This window comes from Talpa europaea, assembly GCF_964194135.1.
Source record: "Talpa europaea genome assembly, chromosome: 2".
Classification (NCBI taxonomy): domain Eukaryota; kingdom Metazoa; phylum Chordata; class Mammalia; order Eulipotyphla; family Talpidae; genus Talpa; species Talpa europaea.
Genome location: NC_140068.1, coordinates 18375602 through 18396493, shown reverse-complemented (window position 1 = coordinate 18396493; position 20892 = coordinate 18375602).

Below are 20892 nucleotides of genomic sequence, written 5' to 3'. Positions count from 1 at the left end.
TGTAAATATTGTGATCTTAATAAATAAATACTGAAGCACAGCTGGCGCCAGCAAGATATCGCTGTTAGGTTGCTGTGGCCCTGTTATCACTGGTGGGTGTTGCTAATTATTCTCAGAACTGAGGCTCTGGCATAGGAGGGGAAAGGAATGCAGAGGAAAGTCAACAGAGGTTGAAACAAAAATAAAACATTGTTTGTTTCGGTCCACAGCAAGGGCATCCCACCCTTGTGAAAACCGGAGATACATATAGCATAGGTGCGTGCTGTTGCTTTTCTCTGTAAAAATGATTTAACAACACTATTTATTTCAGCCCTTGATTGCATTCCAACTGATTAAAATGCACACCACTTGTTTGTAAGGGCAAGGGGAGGTAATTGGGCTGTTCAGAGGACAACACTGTGAATCTAATGTTTTAGATGAATGAGTTTACCAAGGGAAAGGATTTTTTTTTCTTTTTTCTTCCCTTCTGGCAAGTATATCAATGACCAAACTTTGCACACTGCACCCCACGAGGGTCATTGTGTGTAACTGTCTTGACTTGAGAAAAGTAGATGTTCTTCAGACATACTGTCGAGCAGAAGAGAAGCTGTACATGAGTTGCTGCATTCTTTTTTTTTTTTTTTTTTGAAAATGCCAAGGTTAATTTTTAATCGCTGGCAGTAGGGTAGACCTGATGACCACAGCATTTCACTCAGGTAGAGTTTGTGCTGGCTCATCAAATTTTTGCTGCCTCTCAGGTAATTTTTTTTGACTTTGAGCCCAATGGATAAGCAGAGGGAGTACCTTAAAGGGTTTCTGGCATTGCCCTGGGCTGTTATGTTAAAGAATCTACTCTCATTTACTGCTCTCAGCATTTCATTACACACCAGGGAGGTGGGGACTTCAGAACATGCAAATGACTGTAAGTGCAAATCAATTTTTTCTCCTAGTTCTCCTCACATCTCTTCTCTGATCCTTAGTTTAGCCTTGGCAACTCTTCTTGCCCAAACCTTAACACTCTCCTCCTACCTCCCACCCCCATTGTTTAAAGGCTTTAGATTCCAAGAGAAGATTTGTAGCCAGCTGTTCTTGTAATTCTGACAGGGGCATCTCTGTCCCCTAAAATCTATTACAGGACCTAGAAAGACTGTTGACATTTCCCCTGCTGCTTTATTCAAGAATGTCTCAACAGGAGGCAGTACATTCTGGGGGGTTTCTAGCCTAGGGAAGAAAAACATTCAATACCTACTGAAACTTTAGAGACTTTTCTATCTGGCAGAGTTAGTAAATTTAGATGAAACTTGTTTGGTTTCATAGTTCTTATTCTTTCCTATATTATTCCACCAAAACCATTCTCTATGTTCTTCCATGTCCCAAATAAAATTATAAGCCAGATGATAAGCTATTAATGCCTGAAACATTGCCTTTGTTTAGACTAATCCTATCTGAATGTTGTTTCTATAGTTGCCTGCTTGAGTCACTTGATTAGTAAAGTGACATTCACTTAAATGAAACAGAGAACAAAATAACATCTTGCATAGTTCTCAAGACAGTCATTGATGCTAGGAGTTCAGTTCAAAAAGGCAATCATTTGCTAGTAGGCTACAATATAAATTGGGAACTGTACATAATCTCAAACATTGGATAACACCACTCACTTGCTGCTGTACTTGCTTTCCATAACAGTCATCTTACTTACCTCTATCTTATGTAAAGATATGGCATCAACACAATGTAGCAAAGTATAATGTTTAGAAATTGCATCATCAATCTGTGTTTCCCTTGAAGATTTAAAAATTTTGTGGATTCGCTCTAAGTTTCTTTGCATCATTACAGAACCACAAACAGCAATTTATTTTTTGCTTCATATTTTGGCTTTGATATTTATCAAATTATTCCTATGATATTCTTCTGAAAGTTTCAATATGAAAAAAAGAAGTACACTCTTTTGATTGAGATTTTAATAAATTTTGATTTTCCACCAAACCTAGTAGATTGTTTTCCTTAGATGAAGCCATGTATACTAAAACTACAGGCAGTCACTGTCCCCGATTATATGCTTTTAGGTTGTTGACTAACAGCAGTGGATTCAGCCAGTGTTACATATAGCCTTTTAGGGGATGTCATCATTCATGAGATAAGATTTTTACACATTTCTCATCCTCCAAATCAAAGATAAAACAAAATCCTTTGCTAATTTTCAGAATGGCATACCGTACTCATCATTTTAATGAATCAAGATATTTCTGAGGCTTTATTTTCATCCTGTTTGCTTATAAGAAATTAGGAGATATGGCCTCCCTGGTGGCGCAAGGGATTAAGCACAGCACTATTAAGTTATCCGCAACCTCTGCAGCACAAGTTCGATCCCCATCCAGCCAGGGAGCTACCCACATGGCACAGAGCCCTCTGCTGTCTCACCCACTGCTCCCCTCAGCAGTGCTTCAGTCATTCTGCCTGTTCTGTTCCCCACTCTGTCTCTGGTGAATCCTCCTATCACCTACACCTCTAGTCTGTACCCCAATTCTTGTATGCATAAATAAATAAATCTTTTTTTTAAAAAAAGAGAGAGGAGATGTAATGCACAAGTGTATCTTCCGGGTGTCTCCTCGGAATTTCTTGCATTGTTGTTAGGACTGCAAACTGGGATCATTTTACCATTGCTACAGGCGAAGTGTGTTCACTACCAAATACTGTGCTTCTGAGACACCTACCACATGCCATTAATGTGTTTAGAATAGTTCATTCATAAACACTGTTCTCAGGTAAGTTCATGCAGGCGAGTTCCCTTTCTCCAACCTACCCCATGGACCATTCTCAAAGCATCAGTGGGAGCAATGTGACTTTCTTTAGTCCTTTTTCCAATTTTGTAGAAGATGATTATTAACCTTTATAATGGTAGAGTTATAAAACTAAAAACATGTAAGGGTCAATATTTCTTTGTAGTATCAGAATTTTGTTTCTGTCTTTTGTTTGGTTTTCTTTTTTATCAGAATATTAAACATGAGGACAACTATGGAAAAGTAAAATTTTCGGTCTTATGAAAAATGATAAGATAATAGAGCAAACACATTATTAACATAAACTGTGAATTCATTTCTTCTAAATGATAGGAAGACCCCTCTATGCTTTTACATACTAATTATTTTTCAGCATAGTTTTTGATAAACATCATAAAGATATCAAAGAATATTTCATTTGTTATTATAGGCCTATCATGTGGGGTATATTTTTCAGTCTGCATCACAGAAAACTTCTAATAGTTGATTGTCTAAATCATGGACATAATTATCAGTTTTTGAATGATCCTAGAATCTAATACTTTGAAAATTTTATTTAACATAATGTTCTCATTTGGTTAGATGTGAATATCCTAAAATATGAATAATATGACTATTCTTATTTTACCTATAGAGCACTCTATGTTTCATAGATATGACCCTATAAACCACACATCACTCAGGTTTAATGCTTGTATCTCACACACCAACAAATACACAACCAAGCAAGCATCTCCTCTGATCAATATTCATATATGTAATTCTATCTCTGAAGGGTAACACAGACTTTCATCTTTCAAAGTTTTATTCTAAATAAAGCAAACTTGGGCCTCCCCAGTGGCGCAGCAGGTTGAGCGCTATGCTGTGAAGCTGTCTGCAGCCTCTGCAGCGTGGGTTCAATTCCCGGCCTGCCAGGGAGAAACCCAAATGGCGCAGCAGAGCTTTCCTGTCTCACCCACTGCTCCCCTCAGCAGAGACTTCAGCCCGTCTGCCTGTTCTGACCCCCACTCTGTCTCCAGTGAATTCTCTCACCCTCCCGCGCCTCTGACTGCACCCCAGCTCTTGTATAAATAAATAAATCTTTTAAAAAAAAAGCAAATTTGAGTATGTTATCACAAGTAGACACATTGTGTGAAAGTTTTGAAAAGGTGTATGACTTACAGGTGGGAAGAAGGAGAAAGAAAAAAAAGGAATGGCAAGGGAATACAAAGGTATAGAAAAAAGGAAAGAAAGCAGGGGTAGAAAAGGGAGCTTGAAAGGGACTTGATGTGGAAAGCTTACCTCATTCAGTCTCACCTTACTAATTTGTAAAATTCTCTGTTAAAATGTTCATTTCAAGGTCACTAGTAATTCAGAGAGAAGGAGAAAAGGAAGTTTACATTTATTCTCCCCTTGGAAAAGCTGGTATTTACGTTTTCAAAGAGATTTCTAATGACTCAATTTATGTAATGCCCAAATTAGGGAATTTTAGACCCATGTCAGGAAAATTGGATTCATCCTACTTCTCAGAACATCACATCCCCAGGCCAACATTTAGCAGAACTAATATACTACAGCAGCATCTTTTCATGAAGAGTGACGAGAATGACAAGGAAGGGTGGCATGGTTACTTTGGATTTAGTGAAAATTGAGTTTTTATGTATGTCTACCTCTTACTAGATATGTTAACTTAAACAGTTAGTTCAGTTCTCAAAATATCACCATGTTACTAGATAAGATGAGGATGAAACTTCATCACATGGTGATTGTGAGGATAAAGATCAGATATTACCTATTAAAAGCCATAGTATATGTGAATACATTTCAGATATCACTGTCATTGTCATTATCAATAATGGCTGAATGCTTGGCAGGAAAATATAGGCTGATAGTTCACCAGCAAATTTGCATATACTTTGAGTAGGAGAAACAAATAATCAGGGTGTAGCTTTTTGGAACTGAACAGACATACACTGTTCAATGTCTTGTTGGAATCAACACTTACCTTCCATCCATAGCTGGCTAACCCTCTGGGAGTTTGAATTTTGGCTGATAAATGACATTATCAATTTTCTTATTAAAAAAAAACTGATTGAGAAGTGATTTATTTGGTATCTATAACAAGTTACTTTATGAGATATATAATCTAGACAAGGATAATACCTGATAAAAATTAAGAGGTGCAGGAACATGGGAAAGATAGGAGATAACCAGCATAGTAGAATTTTATTTGCTCTGTAGGTTTTTCTATTTAAGCAGTCTGTGTGACTTCTTAGAAATTTACACCTCTGTAGAGATACAGCAAATGTAAAAAGTGTTAGTTTCCAAATTTGTTCCCCTCTGAGGAACTCTCCTGCTGGGTTTAAGCTGACTGTTCATTTTAGGCCTCATTTACTAGTTAGTCTTCAGAGGAGTTTTCAAAATGAACAATGGCAAAGTTCCTTTAATTTTACTTGTTCTTAAGCTAGTCATGAATAAAAATTTTTGAAAACTGCAGGATCCAAAAACAGAATAAACACACTTGCAAAGATTGGGTTCAGGTTTCATTAAAGAATTTGCATGTTCAGAAATTTGGTTCAGTAGAATCATAAACCTATTTCCAAATATCCTCATGATATTTTATCATTGCAAAGTATTAAAATCCATTAGTTCCACTTCACAAAATCCTTAATATATTATTAACCCTACTTTACTTAAGGCAGAATTTGATATACCTGAAATTTGTGATTATCCCAGAATTTTGAAAAGTTAGTCAAAAAAAGAAAATTAAAAGTCAGAAGCCTCTATTCCCAGGTGGTATAATAGCCCCTAAGGCAGTATTACCTGTACTAGAATTGCTGTGCAAACTTAGAAACTTGCTATTTATATAACATAGAAAAATCATATAAAAAAACTGACAGGAAGACAGTATAAATTTATGAGGGATAAATAATTTCATGTGTGTGGACATTTCTGAAGTAGAGACAGGGCTAACTTAGTTCCACAAAATATATATTTATGGTTAAGTTAAGGAATACAAGAGAAATCATTTTAGCTAATTTATAACAATGTAATTCACTTGGAATAAAAAGTACAAATGAAGGTAAGGCCCACTTGTGTAAAGGTAGGTTTCGTTAAGTACAAAATTACACACAATTATCAAGACTAAGAATATGTCCACTCAAATTTTGGTAGAATTCATTAACACCACAAAACCTGGATTTGATTTGTAAAAACAACAACAAAAAGAGGACAGAGTGTAATGAATGGCTAGCAGCAAGTGAACACAGGAAGCAAGGCATTAAAAGGCATCTCTGTTTGAATGGCTATTAGTTACAGTCAGCTTGACAGTTTACTGGACCAAGGTCTGTTCAGGATTGTACCAGTGGCTATTTCCATTTTGCAGCTAGCAATAATGCAAAATAAATACCCATTTCCTAATCTCTCATTTTTACCAAAAATTATTTAATTAATCTACTCAACAAAATGAGGTCCTTTAAGTTGGGACATTTATTGCTTTCATCAGTTTCAAGTCTTCAATGTTTCTCAGCAGATGTTTCCCCCTGAATCTTCTTGTTTTAAAGAAAAAAATCCAGTGTAAAGACCAAGCAGCAGTTGTTTAATCCCCATCTCTTGGTGGATAATTCAATATTAGGCTCATGTTTGGGAAAATACACCTAAAAAGAAGGTATCACGGCTATTTGAAACCATCATATGTAATGGATTTGCTACTCCTGAAAAAAATGGGTGAGGAAGAAAGAGAACAAGTAATATCTTTCATGTTTGTCTGCACAGAGGCTCTCCTGAAAAGAAAAAGCCCACCAGGGGTCTTCTATGTGGAGTGGGACTTAGTCCAGTCAGGGCATAGACAAATCCTTGGTCTTCCAGGAGCCAACATTTCAATCCCTTACCTTGTTGTTTATTACATATATGATAGAGGAGAGAAGCATGACATGGGTGGCATATCTGAGACTGTCTTGAACCTTTTTTAACACATGTTCCTTAAATGATTATTGTGTATGTATTGGATTAATCCACACTATTATTACAGATTCCAGGGTCCTAGAGTTTGAGTTCAACAACAGTGAATTTTTCATGTGCTACAAGGAACATACAAATATTCACACACACTAGGATATCAACATAAATACAGAATGAATACAGATTCTTCTTGGAACAACTTGAAAGAAAATTAACTGAGATTAACAAATGCCAATGTTAATTTTTTTTAAAGAAAACTTGCTTGTGGAAGTTTTTGATGTTTTAAGTCAGAATGCTGTCAGTATATTATAAGAGATACGGTAAGGAAGTAAATAGAGGCTATTTATCATGAATTAAAACTATTTTCTTTGGGATAGATAGAGTTCTATTTTGACTTAGTATTTTTTTTTAATTTTGAGATAATTGCAGATTCATATTTAAGACACAAAACAAAAAATTCCCATGTACCCTTTTTTCATATTACTACAGTGGTGACATTTTACATAAAGTATAGTATAAAGTCAGAAAAACTTTATTAGAGTCAGTTTACTAATACTCATTTATGTGTGTGTATTTATTTCTATACAATTTTAATACATGTGTAACTTCATGGATCTACCATCATAGTAAAGCTACAGATATGTTTGAAGACCACAAGTTTTCCTTATATTTCATTTGTATAAGGTTTATATAAAACTGAAAAGGAAGAGAAGATCCTATTTAAAAGGTTGATTACAGGGGCCTCCCTGGTGGCGCAAGGGGTTAAGAAGCAACATTAGGAAGCAATCCGCACCTACTGCAGCACGAGTTCCATCCCCGGCCAGGGAGGTGACCCACATGGCGCAACAGACATCTCCTGTCCTGCCCACTGCTCCCCTCAGCAGTGTATTTCTGTAGATCCGCCTGTTTTGTTTCCCACCCTGTCTCTGGTGAATCCTCCCACCACCAGCACCTCTGGCCTGTACCCCAGTTCTTGTATGCATACATAAATAAAACTTTAAAAAATAAAAAAAAATGAAAGATTGATTGCATTTAGTTAGATTATATATAAATAAAGGGAAATTGATATATACATAAAAATAACTGCCATTCAAGATGAGAAAATGCCATTCAAGATGAGAAAATATTCCCTGATGTTACTAGGTCATACTGGATAACTAGGGACAAGAGACATTTCAAATCCATTTTATCAAAGCATATTTCATATAAAATAAAATGCATTCACTTAAATTCATACAATTCAATGTGTTTTGACAAACATATTTATCCCCATTTTCACCATACAATCAAGATATATATATCTTCATCACTTCATGCAACTAATGATTGTATTTCATATAACTTTATTTTTTTTAAAGATTTATTTATTATGCATACAAGAGCTGGGATACAGGCCAGAGGTGTGGCCGGAGGGCGGGGGTGTGTGAGAGGATTCACCAGAGACAGAGTGGGGAACAGAACAGACAGACTGACTGAAGTACACTGCTGAGGGGAGCAGCAGGCGAGACAGGAGAGGTCTGCTGTGCCATGTGAGTCAGCTCCCTGGCAAGCCAGGGATCAAACTCATGCTGCAGAGGCTGCGGATTGCTTCATAGTGCTGTGCTTAACCCCTTGTGCCACCAGGGAGGCCCTTCATATCACTTTAGATTTATTTTGTATATTTTACAACTTCCAATAAATTGATTCACTGTACAGAGTTTTTTATGTCTGACTTCTTTAGTTCACCATAATCTTTTTGAGATTCATCCACATTTTATAAATGTTAACATTTTTCTTTATATTGTAAAATATCTTCCAGTATATTCATACATGACAATTATTGTCCATTTACAAATCCGTAGGGATGCCTTTCACCATCCACTATTCACATGTTTGGTTAGGTGAACTGGGACATCACATCATTATCTGTACCTCTGAAAAACCTGTATCTCTGACAAATCTAGTGATGGAAAATTGCTTCTGGCACTTCTCAGTCCTCTGGACCATTAACTAGTTTTTTAGAATGGAGTCTGGACAGTGCACTTTGCTGCTCCTGAATGGGCTAAACAAATAAATGTGTGTACATGCATATCATATTTAGACATTGAATTTTTAGGATATATGGTAAATTTTTATATTACTTCACAAGATATTGGTATATGTATTGATAGTATAATGATCCTGACAGATTAAAAAGTAGATATAATCGAAATGGAATGATTTAGCAATTTAAAATGAAAATGATAACTTCTTTAGGAAAATATTGATTAACAGACTTAAGGCAAGGATAAATAAAAGCCTACCTATGTTGAGAGGCCAGAGTTAAACAGATGGATCTGATAATACACCTCTGAAAGAAGTATAAATAAAGGAGCTTAATTACACCAATCACAGTAATATGAGATAATTTGGACTCCATGCTTGTGGGTCTCCGAAGTCATCTCCAGATTTTGGCAATGACCGGTTCCCTGAACCTCATCTTAGTGATTTACTGCCCACTGAATTGTATGCTTACACTACTATAATGTAGATTTCTTCCAATAAATATCATTGTAGTTATATGAGGTTGCCTTGTTTCATAAGTGAAACCTCTACACCCAGCTGTAAGTTAGCAAGTTGAGATCCAAACCACATATTAGATATACCAATTATGAGTAAGAGTTCCAATTTCTCTAAATCTTTATCAACACTTGGATCTGTCACTTAAATAAAAAATCCTCAACCTAGGTGCATAAATGTATTTTATATTCAATGTATTTTCCCATTAGTGGTTTTCAGATTTTTTATATGCTTATTGACCATTTGTATTGTCTTCTTTGTAAAGTGTTTTGTGAAATCACTTTTGCCATCATGCTTGCACAAATCTTTTAGCCATTCTTTTAATTTGAGATGGATATTTTTATTTTGACTTATAATAATTCTTCATGTATTTTGAAATAAGACTTGTCCCATTTAAAATATCTTTGAGAGATAATTGATACTTAAAATCCCTTCAAATACAAAGATATGTTGAAGTTCGAAACAGATATAGAAATTAAACTTATGCTAATAATAGAATAATAAATGAGAGGTGAAAATTGTATGTTGTGAAGATTTTACAACTTACGTAAAGAGGTTTAAAATTATTTGAATCTGTGACTATATACTCTTTAATACCATTTTTATGAAATGCCAGAAAAGCAGTCTTACAAAAATGGGGAGCAAATCCCGGTTGCTTTAGAAAGGGGAGTTGGAAGGATATGACTGCTAATGCGTTTTTTGGGACAATGGAAAACAAGACTGTGGTGATATAAACTGTTGGTCATGTATTGAATTGGCTTGAATTGGCACTTACTAACTTGATCTTATATATTTCTTTCCTTTTAAGCATACTGTAGGTTTCCCCCTAATCCTTGAAATCATGTGTGGCTATTATGCTATGTGCCATCCGCAAAGGGTAGCTTTACCAACTAATAACCAGCTTGTGATTTACCATATCTTTTCTTTCTTTTTGAACAAACTTCCACATTGCAAATACCAACTTCTTGTGTCACTGAGTAAGGTGGGGCAGAACCCACTGAATGAGACTGGACAGAAAACTAGCCAATTTCAATGGACAGCTAGTGTAAATAAGAAATAAACTTTGTTAAAAGAATCTACTTGTCTATACTGTTTGTTACTAAAGCACAATCTCATCTCTTTGTATACTATAGTTGATATTGCCATGAGAGCTCATTATGTTTAAAACAACACATAAAAAACTTAAAAATATTTGCATTAGTTGACTACAGCTGCCATAACAAAGTACCAGAAATTAAGTGGTTTAAACAACAGAAATATATTGTCTCACAGAGAGATAATAGTTTGAGATCAGAGATGAAGGTGTCAGCAGTATTGGCCTTTCCTGGGAAATTTAGGAAAGAATCTGGTCTCTTGATAGTTCACTGGCAATCTTTTGTCATTATTGGCATATGTAAGTATTACACCAGGGCCTCCCTGGGGGCACAGGGGTTAAAGCCTCCACACTATCAAGCTATTGCCAGCCACTACATCAGGAGTTCGATCCCTGGCCAGGGAGCTGTCACACATGGCACAGCAGACCTCTCCTGTCTTGCCTGCTGCTCCCCTCAGCAGTGTATTTCAGTGGATCTGTCTGTTCTGCGCCCCACTCTGTCTCTGGTAAATCCTCTCACCCCTGCACCCTCTGGCCTACACCGCAGTTCTTATGTGCATAAATCAATAAAAATAAATCTTGGGCCTCCCTGGTGGCGCAGCAGTTGAGCGCTGGGTTGTGAAGCTGCCCGCGGCCTCTGTGGTGCCGGTTCGATCCCCGGCTGCTCCCCGGCCACCGGAGGAGGGTCCCACATGGCGCGCAGACCTCTCCTGCTGCCCGCTGCTCCCCTCAGCAGTGTGCTTCGGTCCTTCTGCCTGCTCTGCTCCCCGCTCTGGCTCTGGTGAATTCTCTCACCCTCCCGCGCTTCTGACTGTACCCAGTACTTGTATAAATAAATAAATCTTAAAATAAATAAATAAATAAATAAATCTTAAAAGTCCTTCATCACTGGACTAGTGGACTATTAGTGTCACTACTGTGGCAGGTGAGCAGAATTCAATGAGAAAAATATACTATAGTCTGATTAGCAATACAATGTGTAATGTGACCTTGTTTGTTTTGAACTAAGTTTCCAGAGGTAACTTAGGAGAGTAATCAAAATATCTGTGGTCCATTGTCAGGTCTCCCATGGGCAAGACATAGAGGTACAGCTGCAAGGATCAAGGAGATGGTATCAAAATTTTGGGGCTGTGTTTCCTGATTGCCTGCATTTTCCTCCTAAAATGGGCAGTCACAGAGCTGACTCACTAAAGGCATCCCATAACTACATGGGATTGGTGGCAACTAAGGAGCCCTGAGACTAGGTCAAAAAGGTTTCTTCACCTCTTTCATTCCTCCACTGCACTGGTCAAAGACAGCAGTTGATCTAAACAGATCTTGTTACAGATCCTTGATTGAGCCTGTTCACATCAGAGCAGTTTTCAAAAAGGCTCTGTTCTAGAAAAACAGATAACAATATTCTAAAATCTAACATTAGGCAGTCATTTATAAGATTAATTGGGGAGCTCATAGAAATCTCTTCCATCCAAAAATATAGTGAAGTGTGATATTTTTGAACCTTTTGCCCTTTCTTGAAATTTGACAACTGCCTCTAGACTGTTGTACTGCCATAAGTTCAACAATTGACTGTAGGTATTCGGCCAAATCAGCCTCTTCAGTCTCTCTCCTTACATTCCTCTGCCCTCTTGCCTTGCCCCACCCAGATATTAGGCAAGTGCCCAGCACTCCTCTTATTAGACTGGTAAGAGTAAAAGCCTCATAGTGGTTCTGGAAGTTCTAGAAAAACAGATAAAGCAAGTTTTATAACTCTCAGTATTTCAGACTTCTTCAGACTGTCCTAGAATAAACATCAATACTATTTAAGTGGGGTCCAGCCCAACTTGTTCAGGATCTGAATGGGATTTTGGACTAAGCTTAATAAAATAATAAACTTTTATTTTAGTTGCCTTGATCCCATGTGCATGAACACCCCTCAGGAATTTGGGTGGCAGATTTGCTTATTTTGGGCAGAATTCAGACATTACTGCCTTATTAAGTCAATTACCACTATTAAACTCAGCCCAATGTAGCTCTTATTATCGTGTCAATTTAAACCACAATTACCAAAATTCAACTTAGTGTTTTAAAACTACTTTTAAAGATCTGATAGGTATTTAAAAAGTACACATTTTGAACTTTTGAATTCAGTGAATTAATCTCAATTTTGGATGACAATGTTAATAATAAAACTTTTATAACATTAGTTCGCTTACAATGTTCTCACTTCCTATAGTTAAAGAAAAGAATTTCCTTTAAAAATAAAACCAGCCCAAATAATAGGAAGAGAGAATGATTTATGTTTGTTTAGTTTGCAGGATACAATTTTTGTCTTCATTATTAAAGATTATAAACTTAAAGTAAAATTAACCATTTACTTCTTGTTACTTCTTAATAGAATTGTATTTTTATTTTAAATACAGCTTAGCTCCTTCACACTGACTTCACAAGCAATATTGGAGGTATTGTTTTGAGTATATAAAATACAGCTGATTGTATTGTCTTTTTATTTTCACTTTAAAAATTCTTTAAGAAAGTAAATAACTGATGTTGCATATACCTTGAAAACCTTCAGTGACTCATATATTTGTGTTCAAATATATTGAATTGAAAATAAATCACCTATTAATTTCAAATGCAATAAAAGATGTTTCTTTTACTGAGATATGGATGGAATTTTTAAGATGTGTCTCCCTTCAAATGTCATATAAGTATTTCAAAATAAAATACAAGATTATTTCTTAAATCTGTAAACTACTAAATAACTTATTTTTCCCAAATTATTTTACCACTACTTTTATACTGGTTTATCTAAACATATTCTTAAATTTTTATACTATATTTTTAAGTTTCAAGTGTTAAAATTATAGCAAACACTTCAAGAATTAATAATATATTTTTGTTTATGCATATTATGGTATATAGATTTACATAAGAAAACTATTTTTGTAGTAGGAATTAGAATATGTCATCTGTCCTCTACCATTAATATATACACTGGAAGTTTCACAAGTGATCAAAACCAGAAGTTCTTAATTTTTGGCTTGGAGGCCCAATCTATAGCCTTCAAAATTACTATTGATCCATAAGAATTTTTATTAATGTAATTAAGATTGAGAAATTAAATGTATGTACTGTTAAATATCTTTAAAATAGAAATATATTACCATTTGACATGAAAATGCTTATATATTCAAATTAAAAATATTTAGTGAGAATAAGAGCATTGTTTTCTTTACTGTCTGGCCTAACAGAAGAGAGTAGGATTCTCATCTTTGTCTCATGCATTTCATTAGTAATCAGAGAAATAATTTCATTGTTTTCTGAAACATTCCATTGTGCGCTCATAGGAGAATCAATTTACACATGTGATGATGATGATAAAGTATTTTTGACCTTTCAGATCTCCTAATAGGATTTGTGGGTCCCAAGAAGTACCTGAGCCACACTTTGAAACTGTTACAACTATGTGATGGTGCCAAGTTGTTAAGGGTACCCCCAAAGGATGGGTGACATGGGAAAGAGTTCTTACCCATGTGACAAGGCCCAAAAGCAGATGTGCAGAGAGAAATTTAAACAGAGAACAGAGCAAGAGAGTGAGAAAGTTAATTGCCTATATGTGGTCAGAAATTGTCTATTGAGCCAACAAGCAGTACCAGGTTATATATTGGACCACAGAAGCAAGATAGCAGACGACCTGTATTCTGTGATGTATAGGTCCACCTAGACACTCAGACCAACCTGAATTCCCAACAGCTCCCCTGCTCAGGACATACAGTTCATGTCATACTGGGACTTGTAATCCAAGGTGAATGCACATAAATAAGGACAGGGAAAACTGTACCTCCCCTTCATGGAAATGTATCTGTAACAAAACCATTGACCTTATCCTGCTATGCCAACATATTTTTCTATGCAGAAGAAAAAATTTAATAAGATAATTTATTTCCAGTTCTATTTCAATTGAGTTTTCCTTAGGGTAAATAAAATATTTCCATGTATTTATTTATTTTTATTCAATCATCCATATATATTTTTTAGAAACTGTACTAGTTTCTAGAGATTAAAGAGAAATGATGATTAAGACAATGTTCTTGGCATGATAAGTGCATAAGTTGAAGAATTTGAGCTCAACACAACCATGTATTAAAAGCACTGAATAGTAAGACTATAGTAAAAAAAAATTTGCTCCTTATTGAATACATGATGTGCAATTATTTTCTTCCATCCAGTAGGGTAACTTTTCATTTCAATGCTAGCTTCTTTCACTGAACAGAATCTTTTTAGTTTGATGTAGTATCTTTTGTTTATTTTTGTTTTTATTCCTCTTGCAATTATAGTTGAATTCCTAAAGACATTACTGAATCAAATGTCATGGAGTATTTTGCCTAACTTTTATTCCATGTCTTTTAAAGTTTCAAACTCTTACAGTGGGTCTTATGCAGCCCTTAGTGTCCTCCATCATCCAACTACTGATCAATTGAATTCATTCTGCCATTTTTCTTCTAAATCATCAATAACAGCAATAGTAATATAATTCCATATTCTTCTTGTTTACTATCCTCTTACACATCTCAAAGGCCAAACATTGCAATAGTTAATTCATTTTCTTCCTTCTGTTACTTCTTCTGAATAGCTACAAGAAGATTCATTGTTGCACGTCTACAGCATGCCACAGGCAGGCAATGCTCCACCTGTAAGTGGTAACAGGATGCTTGTTGTTATCTGACTAATGTATAATCTGCCTCTGGAATATCATCAATAGAGTTTATTTCCTAGGACTAATTCTGATAGCAAATGACTAAGCTTTATTTCCCTAAAAGCAGAGGTGAAATTGGGATTCATATGAAGTGAATTAATTATTGAGGTATATTCTCAGGAGAAAGGTTTGAGGGGAACAGGTAGGCCAGAGAAGTAAGGGTAGCAGAGGGCAGATATCAATTAAAAGTTATTTGGTATTTTCACATAGATAGTGCAAAAAATGACCCCATCTTAAGTAGGTTGACTTTTTATGCCCTGGTGTCTGTTGGTCTAGCTAGAGAAAGGTGTATGGAAGGGAAAAAGATTAAAAGGGCAGCGTATTGATCTTTACACATAGAATATCGGATTAAAAAAAAAACAACTCCCATTATATTTGAAGTTTATATAATAAAGGATCAATTGTGTTGTTCTTACTTTCATGAAGATAAAGTTTATGTATTGTTCTCTCAATAGCAATAATAAGTTTCAGATGGACTTGAACTCTGACATTAGAGCTTTGTAATTTTATATCATTTATGTATGTAAATGTTTTTTAAAGATTTATTTTATTTATGCATACAAGAACTGGAGTATAGTCCAGAGGTGCGAGGGATGAGAGGGTTTGCCAGAGACAGAGTGGGAGCAGAACAAGGGGAATCTACTGAAATACACTGCTGAGGGGAACAGTGGGTGACACAGGAGAGGTCTGCTGTGCCATATGGGTTAGCTCCCTAGCTGGGGAGTGAACTCTTGTAGCAGTGGCTGGAGATAACTTGATGGCACTGATGCTTTAACCCTGTGCCACTAGGGAGGCCCCTGTAAATGTTTTGTTTTGTTTTTTTTATAGAATACAGGGTTTTTTAGGGCAATGTTCTTATTCATAAGAGAATCTCTGTATTTTCACCAAAAAATGGGGTAATTACCAAATACTCGATAATTAATATTTAGTGTCCTACATAGTTAATATTCAATGCAAAATAAAAAGTTGTGAATGTATGTGAATGAGCCCAAAGACCCACTTGTTGTGTAATGTTAGATAATAATATAAAGTATATTTGGGTCCTTACCAACAGCCTTGAAGGAAATAATTTGTGATAAATTGGAATACATAATAACAACAGATTCATAGAGAAATTGGGGAGGTTTTCTCATGGTAAAATCGTAATGTTGGTGGTCCTTCCTTACATGAAAGTCCCTCCTGTGTAGACAAATATCCTGGCTTAAGCTATCACTTCTCAAATACTTTGTATACATTTATTAGTTTAAGATCCCCAGAAGTATTCTTCCAAATAAGAGTTATGTGAAAGAAGTTTATTAAAATGTGATTTCATGAAAATTCAACAGGAAAAGGAGCAAGATAGAGAAGAAGCTTTGCCAGGTTCTGATGTAGAGCAAAATCTCAGAGGGTAACTCTTGACTTCGACCTTTAGAGTAACTCTGGAAATGTGGGAAACACACCTCACAGTTTCTTAATCAGAGACAAAGGAACAGCACCATTTATGTTCATCAATTTCACTTTAGTTGGCTTAAGACTGCACCTAAGAGAATGTACCCCAATACTCATATCTTACTGGATACACAGATTAAAAATAAATAAGAAAAATAAATTTAAAAATTAAATAAGAGCCCCACCCCCTACAAACACATACAAGATGTGGTGGTTTACATGTATATGTTCTCATTAGTATTATATGAGCGGAACCTTATACTATGCTAATATTCATAAATTTGACACTCATATTGATCTCCTTTTTTCACTAATATTGACATACCAACTCACTAGCAGCCTTGTTGGTCCTTTAACTTCCCTTTCAGAACATTCCACGTGTTCTAAGTCATAAAAATGATCAAAAAAGTTAGGACAGCTAAAACAAACTGAGGGAATTGATGAGTCTCAGGCTGAGTTGTAGGGTCCTCTAAACCTGTATGGGGTTGATGTGAATTCTGTCTGCTAGAAGGAAAGTGGGATCCTGAATGTAGCTCAAAATATATATTGCAGAAGAAAATTAAAAGAAATTATACCAAACACAAATAAGGAATCATGTCAATCTGTAAGTCAATAACAATATTTTAAGCAATCACAGAAATTAGCCTAAGAAAGTGCATATATTTATACATTGTCATCAGTCTGTGGGTTTTTGGTAACCCGAAGATATCACTCAGATCAGCATTAGTAAAAAACAATTCATTGGCTCCTGGAATTCAGTGGTGTAGAACACCTGAGTTTAGAAGAATGTGTAATAAGAATGGATATCCTTGGGCTTCAGAAACAACTAGAACTAGGAAGAACCCCTCAGCACACTTGCCTTTCTTGTTTAATTTGTTTTTTTCTCTTTTCTTTCCTCTCATTACAAAATAATCATTCAAGATGAATTCAAATTTTCAGGACTGCAATCCTAAACTTCACTCTCCTCCTCCTCAATTTGGTAACTGCAATACTTGGCATGAGAGTTCCTATCAAAGGAAGGAGGGGTGCTGGACGGAAAGGACAATGTAGGTAACTTCTGCAATCATCACTGAAAAAATAAAACATTCTTTTTATGCAAAAGATAGGATGACTTGGAAGAGTCAGAGTTAGGAGTTGAAGCATGAGAGAGGACATGTATTCTCCTTCTTGAATTGTGTGCAGATGGGAAAAATATCACTGGAAATAGATGATTTTATACTTTTCCCTGATATAGTGTTACCCTGATTGTCTGGCAAACCATACATGAGAAAAACATGTAATGTTTAAAGAAGAATATTTTCTTTGTTTTTTTAAATGTGGGGTTATAAGTCAACTATACTTTTTTTTTTTTTTAAGATTTATTTATTTATTTATTTATACAAGCACTGGGTACAGTCAGAAGCATGGGAGGGTGAGAGAATTCACCAGAGCCAGAGCGGGGAGCAGAGCAGGCAGAAGGACCGAAGTACACTGCTGAGGGGAGTAGCGGGCGGCAGGAGAGGTCTGCGCGCCATGTGGGACCCTCCTCTGGTGGCCGGGGAGCAGCCGGGAATCGAGGCCGCAGAGGCTGCGGGCAGCTTCGCAACCCAGCGCTCAACTGCTACGCCACCGGGGAGGCCCTAAAGAAGAATATTTTCATCTTAACGTGCAAGATCATTTAAAATCTAGAATATAAAACACTGAATCTTAAAAAGCACCTTACAAAGTCAAGGATACTGTATGTTGATTAAGAAGAAAAAGAAAAAAATTTCTCTTTTGCTCAGAGTAAGAGAAATATGAAAATAAAATGGTGTCACCATTTAACTTTGATTTCTATGAGTTATGTGATGATGGTGGGAAAGTTTTCACAAAGTAGCAAGAAAATTCCCTGCCTAAAAATGATAACTGAGTAAGACAAATAATAGAATGGAGTACCCACTCTCTACTAATTTGGAAGAAGTGACATTATTGTTGTGATATTATTATGACAGATGAGAAACAACAGAGTGCTCAATGGCCCTCAAAGAGAAGTTATGAATCACGCCTCATGATCCTGCCAGAGAAAGATAAACACTGAGTTTCTGGTATTCCAGCTATTCTGCTGGAGATCAGAGGACAGAAAATTCTGTCATAATTGTAGCCTTTCCTCTAAAGTATTGCCTGTACCCTTGGGTCTTAATGGCCTAGAAATTCTAATTCTTGTTTTAATCATGTCTTATATTCATAATTCATTCAACCAATATATTTCAGTATGTTACTATGATATAATAATATAAGAAACACATAGAATGTGAAGGTTGTAGAGGATCTTAAATATCCAAACTTTCTTGCCAAGGAGGAAAATAACTTATTCCTGAGATCCAGACATCTTTAACATATGGTATTCCATGCTCTCTGAAGCAACTCATTACACTATTAAACAGTTTTAATTTAGGGAAATTCTTCTAACATAGAGTCAAATATTGCCTCCTTAAAACTTTTATTTAATGGTTTGGTTATATTTCTGTTCTCTGGAGATAAACAAAATATGAAAACTCTACTATATATGCAGTATTCCAAATATTTGCAAACAATTATTATAACCTGTTAAGTAGTCTCTTTTCCATGCTAAATAATCCCAATTCCCTTAGCAAATGCTAAACTCGATTAAAAAAAAATCCCCAACAATCTCAGAGGCGCTCTTCTTCTAAATCATTAAACCCCTAGGCTAGACAAGAAAGCAGACGTATGCATTCAGTACATAATAGAGTAGGATTTTTCCTTCTTGATTAGTACTTCATATTATGCAAATTATCAAATAAATTATTTTATTTGGTTAGAGTATCTCATTTTTTTAATTTTTTAGAAGTCAAGTTAATCAACATATTTGTAAATACTAAGAACAAATTTTCCATGTTGTTTATATATAAAAATTCTTCATATAAAATTTGGATCTCACTAGACTGATTCCCACCTATTACAATCTTTTTGAACCGTAACATGCCATTAAAATTTTAGTCATCTCACCTATCCATGAATCTATTTAATACATACTTTTGAGTGTTCATTAAGTATCAGATACTCTAATACAGCCTGATGATGAATGTCAATGCCTCAGTCTCACAGAGATTGAATTATTATGGTTGGGGTATAAATGTGGTCTGCATATATAATTTTAATTAATAATGCAAATCTCAGCATCCATTTCCCTTTCTGTAATAAACTTTAGAAAGGCACAAAAATTTAATAAGGTGAATATATGCTAATGTTTAAATTGGGGTGATTTTTTTGAAGATTTATTTATTCATGCATACAAGAACCAGGGTAGAAACCAGATGTGAGGGAAGGTGAGAGGATTCACCAGAGACAGAGTGGGAAACAGAACAGACAGACTGACTGAAATACACTGCTAAGGGGAGCAGCGGGCGAGACAGGAGAGGTCTGCCGTGCCATGTGGCTTTCTCCCTGGCCGGCTAGGGATGGAACTTGTGCTGAAGAGGCTGCGGACTGCTTCATAGTGGGGCGCTCAACACCTTGCACTACCAGGGAGGCCCTCATGGGGAAACTTTTAAACTATATTCTTACTTTTATTTTCTCTCTCACACACTAATTATATTAAAGTTCCTTTCCATTAAAGGTCTTTTGCACTACACTACCTTTTGTCCTGAAGCAGATGGCAGAACCTATTTAGAGCAGTTAGTTTGGGGGGTTCTGGAGTGACCTTCATTCTGCCCTGTACTAGTGTGTTTGATCATATGTAGCATCTGAAATTTATCATCATCATTCTCTTTTTTTAATATGATAAATTTCTCATATTCGATTAAATATGTAGTTCTCTAGCCTGTCATATATAGAATACAAAAGGTCTCAGTTGAAACAACTCAAATGACTTAATAGTACTTGATTATATATCACAAGCTGTATGATTTGTAAAATTAGTTCTACGTCTCAAATTGTTTTACTTGATAAATTATAGTCAGCATAATGCTATTTCTGTTATATTTTTGTGTCATTCAGGATAACTGTTATGCTATAGCATCTATGACTAAACTTCGATATTTTAGTTCACTATATGCCATTAAAGATCACTAACAGTATCTCTGACCTACACTGTTTATTTAGGTAACAGGCTTTTATGATTACCAATGAGGGGAAAAGAGATCACTAAGATGGTTTGCAATGGGAATTAATGCCTCCACCTGCAAGTGACACATGACACCCCCGTTTTTATTGTGTTGGCCAATTCATGCCACAAATCCAAGGGGGAGTGCAATTTGTTCATGTGGCTAGAGGGAGAACTATAGAATTTATTATGAATTCACACTATTACAGTCCCTTTTAATTAACAGCATATTAACTCACACATGCCCTTATACGACTATTATGTAACTTTAAAAAGTGCTTGCAAAAACATTACTAATATGAGTCAATGATCCTTTTAT